The following is a 12,027-nucleotide window of genomic DNA, read 5'->3' on the forward strand; positions in this document are numbered from 1 at the left end:
TGCCTCCTCTGTGCATGCACAAGGCCTTCTGTGCATGCACAGTGCTCTTGCATTACGTCTGGGCGGGCGGAAGGAGTCTCCCACAGTCACTACTACCAGTTTTCCGGAACTGGACAGAAATGGCTGAATCCCACCTCTGACATACACACATTTATCTCTCCAAAGAGTTAACACAAATGAAGGCAAAGGGTTAGTTAACACCCAAGTTCTCTATGTGTGAGTAATTACTGGCTGAATTTAGCCAAGAGATTGGGTACCACCTTCAAAGCTTTAAATAATTTAAGACTTGTATATATTTGGGGCCATCTTCTTTTGGTTCAGGTTTCCCCTATTCAATAACATCTAGAAAAGAAATCTTGTCAAATGTTACTTCCCCAAGGGAATATCCTCTCTTGGGACCCCAGTATCAAGCATTCTTGATGTTATCCTTGTGCATAACAGTTTGCCACCAGATATCCAGACCAACTACCCCACTAGAATTCTGAGGAATCATAAAGACTTAATCTTTATGAAACCATTTGGGTACATTAAGGATTAGCCTGCACCTTTCTAGCAGCTTATCTAGTGTTTGTTCTGATGTGTACCTTGATGATTATCATGTTTTTAATCCTTTGTTATTGATCGATGTAAGCCACTCCAAGTCTTTTAGAACTGAGGGGCTTAGAAGTTATAATAAATTAGTCAGTAAAAAGAATCTCTATGTTATCCCACAAGAAATATGCTTATTATTTTCAATTTGATTTTTAATTGCTGCTTTCATGTTAGAATGGTCACTGTCACTACTGGAATGTGCCAGGTTATATTTTGATTATTATTAATTTTTCTCTTTTTATTTTTTCATCTTCCTACTGAAAACATCACCTCTTTTATGCCTTTTACCATTAAATTAATAACAGCATGATTTAAATTTTTAACTTCACTTAAATAAATGTTTATGCGTTAAATTTCAGATGATACATGTTGTCTTCATAGAAATAACCTAGAAAAGAGATCCATCCTTGTCCCTTGTTTCCGATTCCTTGATGCCATTATAACCAAAATAAAGATAAATTCCGGTTACTTTATATTTGTTAAATGTTTTGAATTGTTTTTTAAAAAATACCATAGAACTTGAACTTGAACTTTTTTTTTCTAAATATTTCTGGAATGTCAATGTAAAACACTGCCATCCATCCATGGCCTTGTATTTCATGAGTTATATGTACAAACTGAAACAATTTTGTGCCTAAGGCTAGCATGCAAACTCAGTCTACCACTGCAAAACAAAACAGAGTAATTACCCAAGGTGTACTGAACATGCGGCTCTCTTTGTAAATTATGATTGACCTAACAATTATTATGCCATAGTTAGCTTCTTTAAACAAAAATAGTCCAATAAAGTTATTGCACTAAAGAAGTCAAACAAATCACATTAAACTAATGCATTATTGCTTAACATAGTAGTGTACTTGGGTTATCATTCAATCAGAATATACTTAGTAGTGTACTTGGATTATCAAATACCAATCAGATATTTTATTGATTAAATTTTATGTAGAAGTGAGTTTTAACATTGAATGGAGCATTATTAAGAACTGGGTTTCCTAAATTGATGACAAATGATGAAATAATATCTATATGAACATATATATTAAAAATAATTAACTCCTTAACATCACAGTGTGTGGACAGACAGAGATACAATTTCTACTGGGTATCTATTTTTTTTTTAAATTTGATTTATATGCCGCCCTTCTCCGAAGACTCAGAGTGGCTTACAATGTGCTCAGCAATAGCCTTCATCATTTTGTATATTTATACAAAGTCAGCTTATTGCCCCCACAACTGGGTCCTCATTTCACCTATCTTAGAAAGGAAGGAAGGCTGAGTCAACCTTGAGCCTTGGCGAGATTCGAACCCTGCAGTAATTGCAGGCAGCTGGTCTTAATAACCAGCTTAATAACAGAGTGCCTTAAACCCCTGTACTACCAAGGCTCTTTATCATTTTAGATCAAGCCAAATCCAAAAATGCTAGGGAATTCATGGGAGCTTGGCATTTTGACAAATCAGTCATCAATAGATATATTTATTTATTTATTTTATTAAATTTTTATACCACCCTTCTCCTGCTGGACTCAGGGCGGTGAACAGCCAAGAATAAAAACATCATATACAAAATTTAAATTTTTTAAAAGAATTAAACAAATTTTGGCCCAATAAATTTAAAACACCCCAACTAAAATCAATTTACAATTAAAAATATCTAAAAATATCAAAGGGGGGATTACGCCAGCCCAGCTTGATGAAATAAAAAAGTTTTAAGGGCACGGCGAAAAGCACGGAGATATGGTATCCTACATATCTCCGGGGGCAGGTCATTGCAGAGGCAGGTGCTGCCATAGAGAAGGCCCTCCCTCTGGGGGTTGCCAGCCGACATTGTCTGGCTGACGGCACCCTGAGGAGTCCCTCTCTGTGGGAGCATACTGGCCGGTGGGAGGCTATCAGTGGCAGAAGGCAGTCCTGTAAGTACACCTTGAAGCGCACCTGGAAGACCACCGGAAGCCAATGCAGCTCGCGCAGGAGGGGTATCACATGGGAGCGCCCCATCACTCCCATAATCCCCCACGCAGCCACATTCTGCACCAATTGGACCCTCCGGGTGCACCTCAAGAGGAGCCCCATGTAGAGAGCATTACAGTAGTCCAGACTATTGAGATAAACAATATCTGGATATATTCAAAAAAGACATTTAAAAGCTAGAGAAAGAAACAAAAAGACATACAGCAACCAACATTCAAATAAGTGGGAATAAATACCAGACAAACAATAAACCAGAAAATAAAATTATAATCAAGGAACCATTAAAGGAGGAAAACACACCTCAACAAAACCAGCAGAACTCTAAAATTATCTTTTTTATTAAAAATTGTCTTTTTATTAAAATTTAATTGAATAAATTTTTAACAATAAAAACAAAAAAATATTTGAAAAGACACAAAGAAAACAATGAAGAATTTAAGAAATAGACAATAAAATAGCAAAAGTGAATATTATAGAAAAATAGCTTCCAAACCTTTTGACAGTGCTTATAAATGCATTTATAGTTCATCATTTGTTACATCATTTCCTTCTTTCATAAGTTACTCTTTCTAATCATCAAATATATAAATCATAAGTTCATTTTTCTCTCTTCTTCAGCAAAAAGTCCATAAGGTGTTTTCCAGTCAGTTAAATGTACTTGTTGACATTTTTCTAATCAGCAAGTTAATTTTACCAAATCTGCTAGTTTTCTCATGTTTACCAGGCATTCTTTTGTTGCTGCTACCCATGTTTTCCCCAAAATAAGACCAGGTCTTATATTAATTTTTGCTCCAAAAGATGCATTAGGGCTTATTTTCCGGTTAGGTCTTATTTTGGAGAAAATATGGTACTAAATATGCAATCTGCCTGACAATCTTAACTGGGACTTATTTTGGGGGTAGGTCTTATATTACAAGCATGAAAAATCATGCTAAGGCTTATTTTCCGATTGGGTCTTATTTTCAGGGAAACGGTATTTCAGAAATTTTCCATTCTTGTGCATAAAATAACTTTGCAGCAGTAATCATATATATAAAAAATCTTTCCTACCTGTAACTGACTATCCATTAATCTCAACAAAATAAATTGTGTTTTCAGTTGAATCTTGACCCTTAAAGTTCTTTATATCTTATATGCATTTTAATGCAGAAACATCTGCATTTCTACAATGCACCAAGCATGAAAAAAAATAACCCTTCATGTTGTCCAAACATAAATTTGAAGCAACTTTATACATTTAGACAATTTATACATAATGTCAATTTCAACCCTTTTAACCAGATTGTTCCAGCTACATATATTATCCAAAGTGTTTAGCTCATTTTATCTTACAGGATTTCACTTACTTTTTTACATTTCAGATTTCAATAAAAATTAGTACTCATTATTTGTACACAGTTTAATTTTAAATTCTATCTTCTGCTGCTCACTTCCAAATGTCTATTATCTACCCTACATTTTCTTTTAAGTGTGCATAAAACCATGACAAACTAAATCCCTCTACAGTGAATTGCTATCTTGATTTTATCTTATCTTCTCCAAGTTCCTGTTCTAATAATTCTTGATAAGCTAACCATTTTTCTTTACGTACTGTTTCTTTCATGAAAAATGCTTCTAGTGCTGAGAACCATAAGGGCATTTTAAAATATACTCTGGTCTTATATTTTCAATAGGACAATCCTGATATTATGGTTTGTTTGTTTTTTAAAAAATCTACATTAATCTTAACTGTATTGTACCTTAAAGAAGCATGCTATTAGAACCTCAGATCCTGGGCTTCTAATTCTAAGATCCTCTTATTTCTCAATACAGGTAGTCCTTGAGTTACAATAGTTCATATAGTGATCATTCGAAGTTGCAATGGCACGGACAAAAAGTGACTTATGACCTTTTTTCACATTTATGACCATTGCGCATGATCAAAATTCAGATGCTTGGCAACTAACTCATATTAATGACAGTTACAATGTCCTGGGATCATGTGATCATCTTTTGCAACCCTCTGACAAGCAAAGTCAATGGGAAAACTAGATTCTCTCAACAACTGTGTTACTAACTTAACACCTGCAGTGATTCACTTAACAACTGTGGCAAGACATGTCATAAAATGGGGCAGAAATGATTTAACAACTGTCTTGCTTAATAAAATAAATTTTGAGCTCAATTGTTATTGTTAGTCAAGGACTACCTGTACAGCCTTCTTGTTCTTCCAGACTAAACAGCAGACTGCAAAGAATAATTTGAAACAAGCAGTTCCAAACTTCCTCATTCCTTTACAGCTTGAACTATTTTACATTTATTTTTGGCCTTTTCTCCTTGCCATACAAATTTAGATATTTTTCTGCCATTGTTTAAATGGTATATCAGCTGTCAAAATTGATATTGTTTGAAATAACATCTTTTTTTTTTGCAAAATGTTCTTTTTTACCACAGAAATTCTCCCCATGAATGACCTTGTAATTTCTCTCATCTTAACATATCTTTTCATTCCAATTAATGTGACATACAATTAATGTGACATACAATTTATATTTATCATAAAGATACTCAATTACTTCACTTCCTCAATCTTAAAACCATTTTTTCCCATTTGTTCCTTCTGTTTTTTGATATTCATATGATTTGTTAATATCTTCACTTTTTGTTTGTTAATTTTAAAACCATGTGATATGCCAAACTCATTTAGCTTTTCCATTAATGTTTCTATTCCTTCAGAAAAATCTTCCAGGTCATCCACAAACTCCTGTAATTTATAAATTTCTTCTTCACTATATCAACTCTCTCGACCTGTCTTAATTTCTATGCAATGCTTTCAGAGTGAAAATAGATAGCAATGAACATAAGTAGCATCTTTGTCTGGTCCCTTTCTGTTTTGCACAATGTTTTGTTAATACCCCATTCACAATTATGTGTGCCTTTTGTGAAGAAATCAATTTTTCCTGTTTCTCACCGAAATCCATGTCCTTCAAAATATTCAAACCAGAAAGTCCAATTCAAATGTCAAAGATTTTTTTCTGCATTAAGAAAAAAAATCAATCCTGATCTTCTGCCATTCTGTCAAAAAGAACTACTCTTTCCATGGGGTATATATTCTAATTGGAATTTCTTTAAGTACAATCACAGCCGCGTTATTAATATTTAGTTTGATAGTAAAACTTGATCTCTAATCTTTCTGACAAAGCACATAAGAATATACCTTTTACGAATCATGTATTGAATCTATAAAGGTTATCAATTTATGCATCCAAGTCATCTTCATCCCAATTCAGAAAGTTTGTTAAAGACTGAACAATTTTTTATTTTATATGTGCTTCTGGGTCCTCTAGAACAGGGGTGTCAATCTCGCATCATCACGGCAGCATCACATGACGTATCGGACTTTTTTCCCTTCGCTAAACTGGGCGGAGGTAAAGCCAACACGTGACGCATCCAGCCTGTGGGCCACGAGTTTGACACCCCTGCTCTAGAACTTCTCTCAGCCATAATTCTTTTTCTTATCTGCAAAAATAGCAATAGCGCTTAGACTTATAGACCATTTCATAGTGCTTTAAGGTCCTCTCTAAGTAGTTTATAGAGTCCGCATATTGTCCCTAACAATCTTGGTCCTACTTTTACTGACCTCAAAAAAAATGAAAGATTGAGTCAATCTTGAGCCGGTCAGGATTGATCTCTCGGCAGTGGGCAGACTTAGAATGCCATACTGCATTCTAACCACTGCACTAACTGTCAGCTCCAATGACAGTTTCTTTAAATCTTTTTCCATTTCTGTTTATTATTTCTGTTTTACTTTCCACTAATCATTTATTTAATTAATTATTAAATTTATATGCCACCTATCTCATTACCAAGTAACTCTGGGTGGCATCCTTGCTTAATGACCGAACACTGGTGAGGTCTCATATTAAGACCTACCTAGTGGCGATAAAAGCGGCGAAAACTAGCTATTTTGCCGCTCTTATCACGTCATCAGATAATCGCCTGGCCGCCCTGTTTAGGGTGACCCGCTCCCTCCTCCATCTGGAAGTGCGAGATGACCCCTTGCAGGGCCGAGCTGAGGATTTTGTGCAGTATCTGTATAACAAAATCGCTCAGATTCGGGAAGGGCTGGCCTCTGACTGGGTATGTCCAGACGGGATGACTGAGGCAGGTCTTGAGAGTGTTATCTGGGGGGAGTTCGATCCTGTGGCTCCCGAGGACATGGACAGGGTCCTGGGACGGCTGAACGTGACCACATGTTTATTGGACCCATGTCCCTCCTGGTTGGTACTGGCTTCCCGGGAGGTGACACGAGGCTGGCTCCAGAAGATTGTTAACGCTTCTTTGAGTGAAGGGGTCCTGCCGGCCGCTTTGAAAGAAGCAGTTGTGAGGCCCCTCCTCAAGAAGCCCTCTCTGGATCCGGCTGTTTTGGCTAACTATCGTCCAGTCTCCAACCTTCGCTTCGTTGCGAAGGTTGTTGAGGGTGTGGTGGCGCAACAGCTTCCCCGGTACCTGGATGAAGCTGTCTATCTAGACCCGCTCCAGTCCGGCTTCCGGCCTGGGCACAGCACGGAAACGGCATTGGTCGCATTGGTGGATGATCTCTGGAGGGCCCGGGATAGGGGTTGCTCCTCTATCCTGGTCCTGTTAGACCTCTCAGCGGCTTTTGATACCATCGACCATGTGGGGTGCCACAAGGGTCGGTCCTCTCGCCCCTTCTGTTCAACATTTATGTAAAGCCGCTAGGTGAGATCATCCGTGGCTTCAGGGTGGAGTTCCACCAGTACGCTGATGACACCCAGCTGTACATCTCCACCCCAGGCCACCCCAATGATGCCCTTGAAGGATTGTCCCAGTGCCTGGAGGCCGTGCGGGCCTGGATGGGGAGAAACAGGCTCCGACTCAACCCCTCCAAGACAGAGTGGCTGTGGCTTCCGGCGTCCCGATATAGCCAGCTGATGCCATCGCTGGCTATTGGGGGTGAATCACTCGCCCCCACGGAGAGGGCTCGTAACTTGGGCATCCTCCTGGACGCACGGCTGTCTTTAGAAGATCATTTGACGGCCGTGGCCAGGGGGGCTTTTTATCAGGTTCACCTGATACGCCAGTTGCGCCCCTTTCTAGATCGGGACTCCCTACGCACAGTCACTCATGCCCTCGTCACTTCCCGCCTGGACTACTGCAATGCTCTCTACATGGGGCTCCCCCTGGGGTGCACCCAGAGGCTCCAGCTGGTCCAGAACGCGGCCGCGCAGGGGATTATGGGGGTGACGAGGCGCTCCCATGTGACACCTCTCCTGCGCGAGCTGCACTGGCTCCCGGTGGTCTTCCGGGTGCACTTCAAGGTGTTGGTGACCACCTTTAAAGCGCTCCATGGCTCAGGGCCAGGGTATTTACGAGACCGCCTTCTGCCACCAATAGCCTCCCACCGGCCAGTACGCTCACACAGAGTGGGCCTCCTCAGGGTGCCGTCCGCCAGACAATGTCGGCTGGCGACCCCCAGGGGGTCTTCTCTGTGGTGGCGCCCACCCTCTGGAACAATCTCCCCCCAGAGATACGTACAATAACAGACCTCTGGATTTTTCGTCGGGCCCTGAAAACCCATTTATTTCAGCTAGCTGGGCTGGCTTGAGTTAAATTTTAAATTGATTTTAAATTGGAATTTTTTAATTATGGCCAAAATATTTAATTATTTTAAACAGTTTTTAGATTTTGTATGTCTTGTTTTTACTTTGACTGTTCACCACCCTGAGTCCTATATTGGAGAAGGGCGGTATAGAAATTTAAACAAACAAATAAATAAATAAATAAATAATGTCTCCTCTAAAGTGCCATATAGATTCTTCAATTTTTTTATAACTCATCTTTAGAAAACATTTTTCCATTCTCTCTTCAAATGCAGTCAGTTCACTTTTAATAGAGTTGGCTGTTTCAGATACCTGCTTCCCCATTAATTCAAAGAATTTTTGTAATATTTCTCACGTAACTCTCTTTTCTGTCAATTAGCCTAACTAACCTCTAAACTAACCCTAATGCTATCCCTTTTATTCATTTATAACTTTCATAGTCAATTTTTTCTCTTTGCTGTTTTTTAAAAACTCTTTTAAAAGAATTGTTGTTATTCTTCCTTCTATAATTCAGAAAGAAGACTGACTCACTATGAAAATCCCACTATTTTTAAACACTTCTTTACAGTTGTAAAATGATTATATTCCAAAGTGATTAAGAAAGTCAGGATTGGTCTTTTTAGTATAGTATATGACTGGCTAGCTAGCTAGAACTATTTCTCCCATGATCCCCAGCTGTTCTACTCAAAAGAAGATTACTAGACTTTCATCCCACAGTTTCCTCCTAGGGAGCAAATGTCCAAGAGTTAATGAGTGACATCTTGTTCTCTCCTTTGTTCAGAAAGACTTTTGCCAACCATTAATCACTGCTGGTTGAGGTTCACTTTGTTAAACCATCTATTTTGCAAATTTCTGGTATGCCATAAAGCCACTCCCATAAACCAGCTATCTAAATTGTTAACTTTTTCTTGTTATTGCATTCAGATTTCAGTGATCTTAGAAAAATTAAATTTATGCAAAGAAATGATTTTATGAACTAGAGGATAATGTCTGTGTCTTTGGCTGGTGACCTGAATATTGAACAACTTGTCCTTTCTTTTAAAAATAAATTTGAATTTTATCCTTATTGGTGTCTTCTGTTTTTACTTAAGCATCCAGAGTCTGTGACATTAAAGTGAATTAAAATGTTTTAATGACCAAATAACTAGCTATACACAAATTAATCTCACCCAACTAAAAGTTTGCAATGAATTGATTTAACAAACAGCACCATTCCAATTTGCATTCACTGGTGTTTTTCTGAACATTCATTTGCATTTAGAGTTTAAAGATATTCTATCCAGATAAAATATATGTTTTTTTTAACTAAAGCAAAGCATGCCATTTTTCTCTTTTCTGAAATGAAAACAGTGGCATACATAATCATGTTTATGTTTTTTGTGCAAAGAATAAAAATGAGATTTTTTTTTCATGTTACAAATGAGTTTTGACATCCAATTTGAAACCTTTCATACCCCAAGGTGTACCAACATAAGAATAATAATCATAAAATTTCAGTGTTTTCCATTGGGTATAATGGTTTTTAGTTTGTTTTCAAATGCATAAATTCTTTGTGGCAGACATTTCATGCATGTTATTTTTTTTCCTTTAGCAAAAAGTATATCATCTATTGACCAACAAATGTTTTTATTCATCCTGAAGTGTTTCTGTTTTATTTTCAGTCTTTTATTGTTTGCAGAATTTATGACAAACCTGAAAATCAAAGCAAATTATGTTATATAGTGCAATCCAACAATTTTATATACTGCAAATTGGCAACTACCAGCATTTTTCAAGATAGGACAGCCAAACTATTCTTCATTCTTACTATATATTTTGTTACTGCTCATTGATAGTGCATGCTCCAAACCCTAAAATAATAGGAGAGGAGTTGCTCAAGAATAAATAATCTTGCTAAGAGTGGCAGTTCTTGAAATAGGGATTCTGATATTAAGAAACTTCCTATGACTCGACATTGGTAGCAAGGTAAAGAGTTGGGATTTAGTTCATCTCTAAGTATTTGGTTGTATGACTGGATAAAGAGTTTATTGAAAAGTATAGTTTATGAGACCTTGTACAATTATTACGAATGTGAGATGAATACACCTGCCATGACGGGCTATAGTCAGTGTTTTATTTTCCAAACAATTTATTCTGATTCAGCCTCAATTTATAATTTTGTAAACTGCACCTTTGTATACATTTCTTTGTTTATATTATATATGCAGTTTCACTTTTCTAATATATCCCTTTTGCCAGCAATTTTCTCTAAGGTGATATGTTTCATATATTATTTCAGTATTACATGTGTCTGGGGACTCATTTTCTTTAGATTGTAGAACTACACTGCAAAAATTGGAAAAATGTAACTAATAAAGAGTTACATTGATTGATTTTACGTATGGTCTCATGAATTGCTGATTAGGTAAATTTAATGAACATATTCCTCTCCTAGCATAGCTGATCCCATTAGTGTAAATAAGTAGATTTTCTTGGAATGAAATCAGTGATCAATGTCCCTGATACTGCTAGCCTCTAGCAAAAGGCACTTTTACCATCACCATACTGAAGTCATAGTCAATAAAACGATAAGAAGAGGATTAGAGTACATCATGACCTTGCTACTATTTCACTGCTATCCTAATTATGAATAGAGTGGATTAAAGATACAAAATAAAGAGTCAGATCTTCAGTGATGATGGTTACTAGGACAACTTAGTATTTCAAATCCAATTTACAAAAATTACTCTGAAAACTATAGGAGCATTTATCTGCAAAACTAGAAACAACCATAACTTTTTACAGGATTAAGTGGCAATGAAAGGAAATTGTGTGATCCAGTGACAATATGTTGTTGCTTTAAAGTGTTGCAAACAAGTGTTTCAAATGTTCTGCCAAGCACTCCAAATCATTTTTGGAAGACAGTATAAAATTATAAGGGACGTGGTGGCTCAGTGCCTAAGATGCTGAGCTTGTCGATCTAAAGGTTGGCAGTTCAGCGGTTCAAATCCCTAGTGCCGCATAACGGGGTGAGCTGCCGTTACTTGTCCCAGCTTCTGCCAACCTAGCAGTTTAAAAGCATGTAAAAAATGCAAGTAGAAAAATAGGGACCACCTTTGGTGGGAACGTAACAGCATTCAGTGCACCTTTGGCATTTAGTCATACCAGCCACATGACCGCAGAGACATCTTTGGACAGTGCTGGTTCTTCGGCTTTGAAATAGAAATGAGCACCGCCTCCTAGAATCAGGAATGACTAGCACATATGTGCAAGGGGAATCTTTACCTTTACCTATAAAATTTTCATGCTATATTGAATGTATTCAGGTTGGGTTAGAAAACAAAATAAGATTTGTCTGCTGTAAATCTTATTATCTTGATAAGTCTGTCACAGACAAATCATTTTGATTGTATGGGTAAATACCTGTTTTGTACCTGGAAGTCTTCTCAGTGTAAACATACATATTTATTGCACACATACAAAAAGAGGAAAGAAACATCTTTGTTCCTAGTTTTTCTGCAAACATTCAAAAAGCAAATTACGATTTGTGATATTTTGTTTTGTTTTTCCTTAGTTGACTGACAACTGACACGTTGTGAAGCTATGAATTCAGAATTGAGGTCCTGAGTGCCGAGCTATGAGAATTCCCAAATGATAAGAGAATAGTAAGACATAAAAAGGCAACAAATTTGCTTGAAATCAGTACCCAGAATAATAAAACCTGTAATGGACCACTAGATTAACATTGGTTACTGTAGCAAAGTTGCTTTTTTTTATTGTTAACTGACTAACTATTTATTTATATATTTCACTTTATTAATTGCTCAACTCCAATGTACTCTGGATGGCATACACAATTTGCTTATTTATATTTTAATTATAACAT

The sequence above is a fragment of the Pituophis catenifer genome, unplaced genomic scaffold, assembly GCF_029215685.1.
Source record: "Pituophis catenifer annectens isolate HBS135680 unplaced genomic scaffold, rPitCat1.0.hap2 SCAF_8, whole genome shotgun sequence".
NCBI classification, from domain to species: domain Eukaryota; kingdom Metazoa; phylum Chordata; class Lepidosauria; order Squamata; family Colubridae; genus Pituophis; species Pituophis catenifer.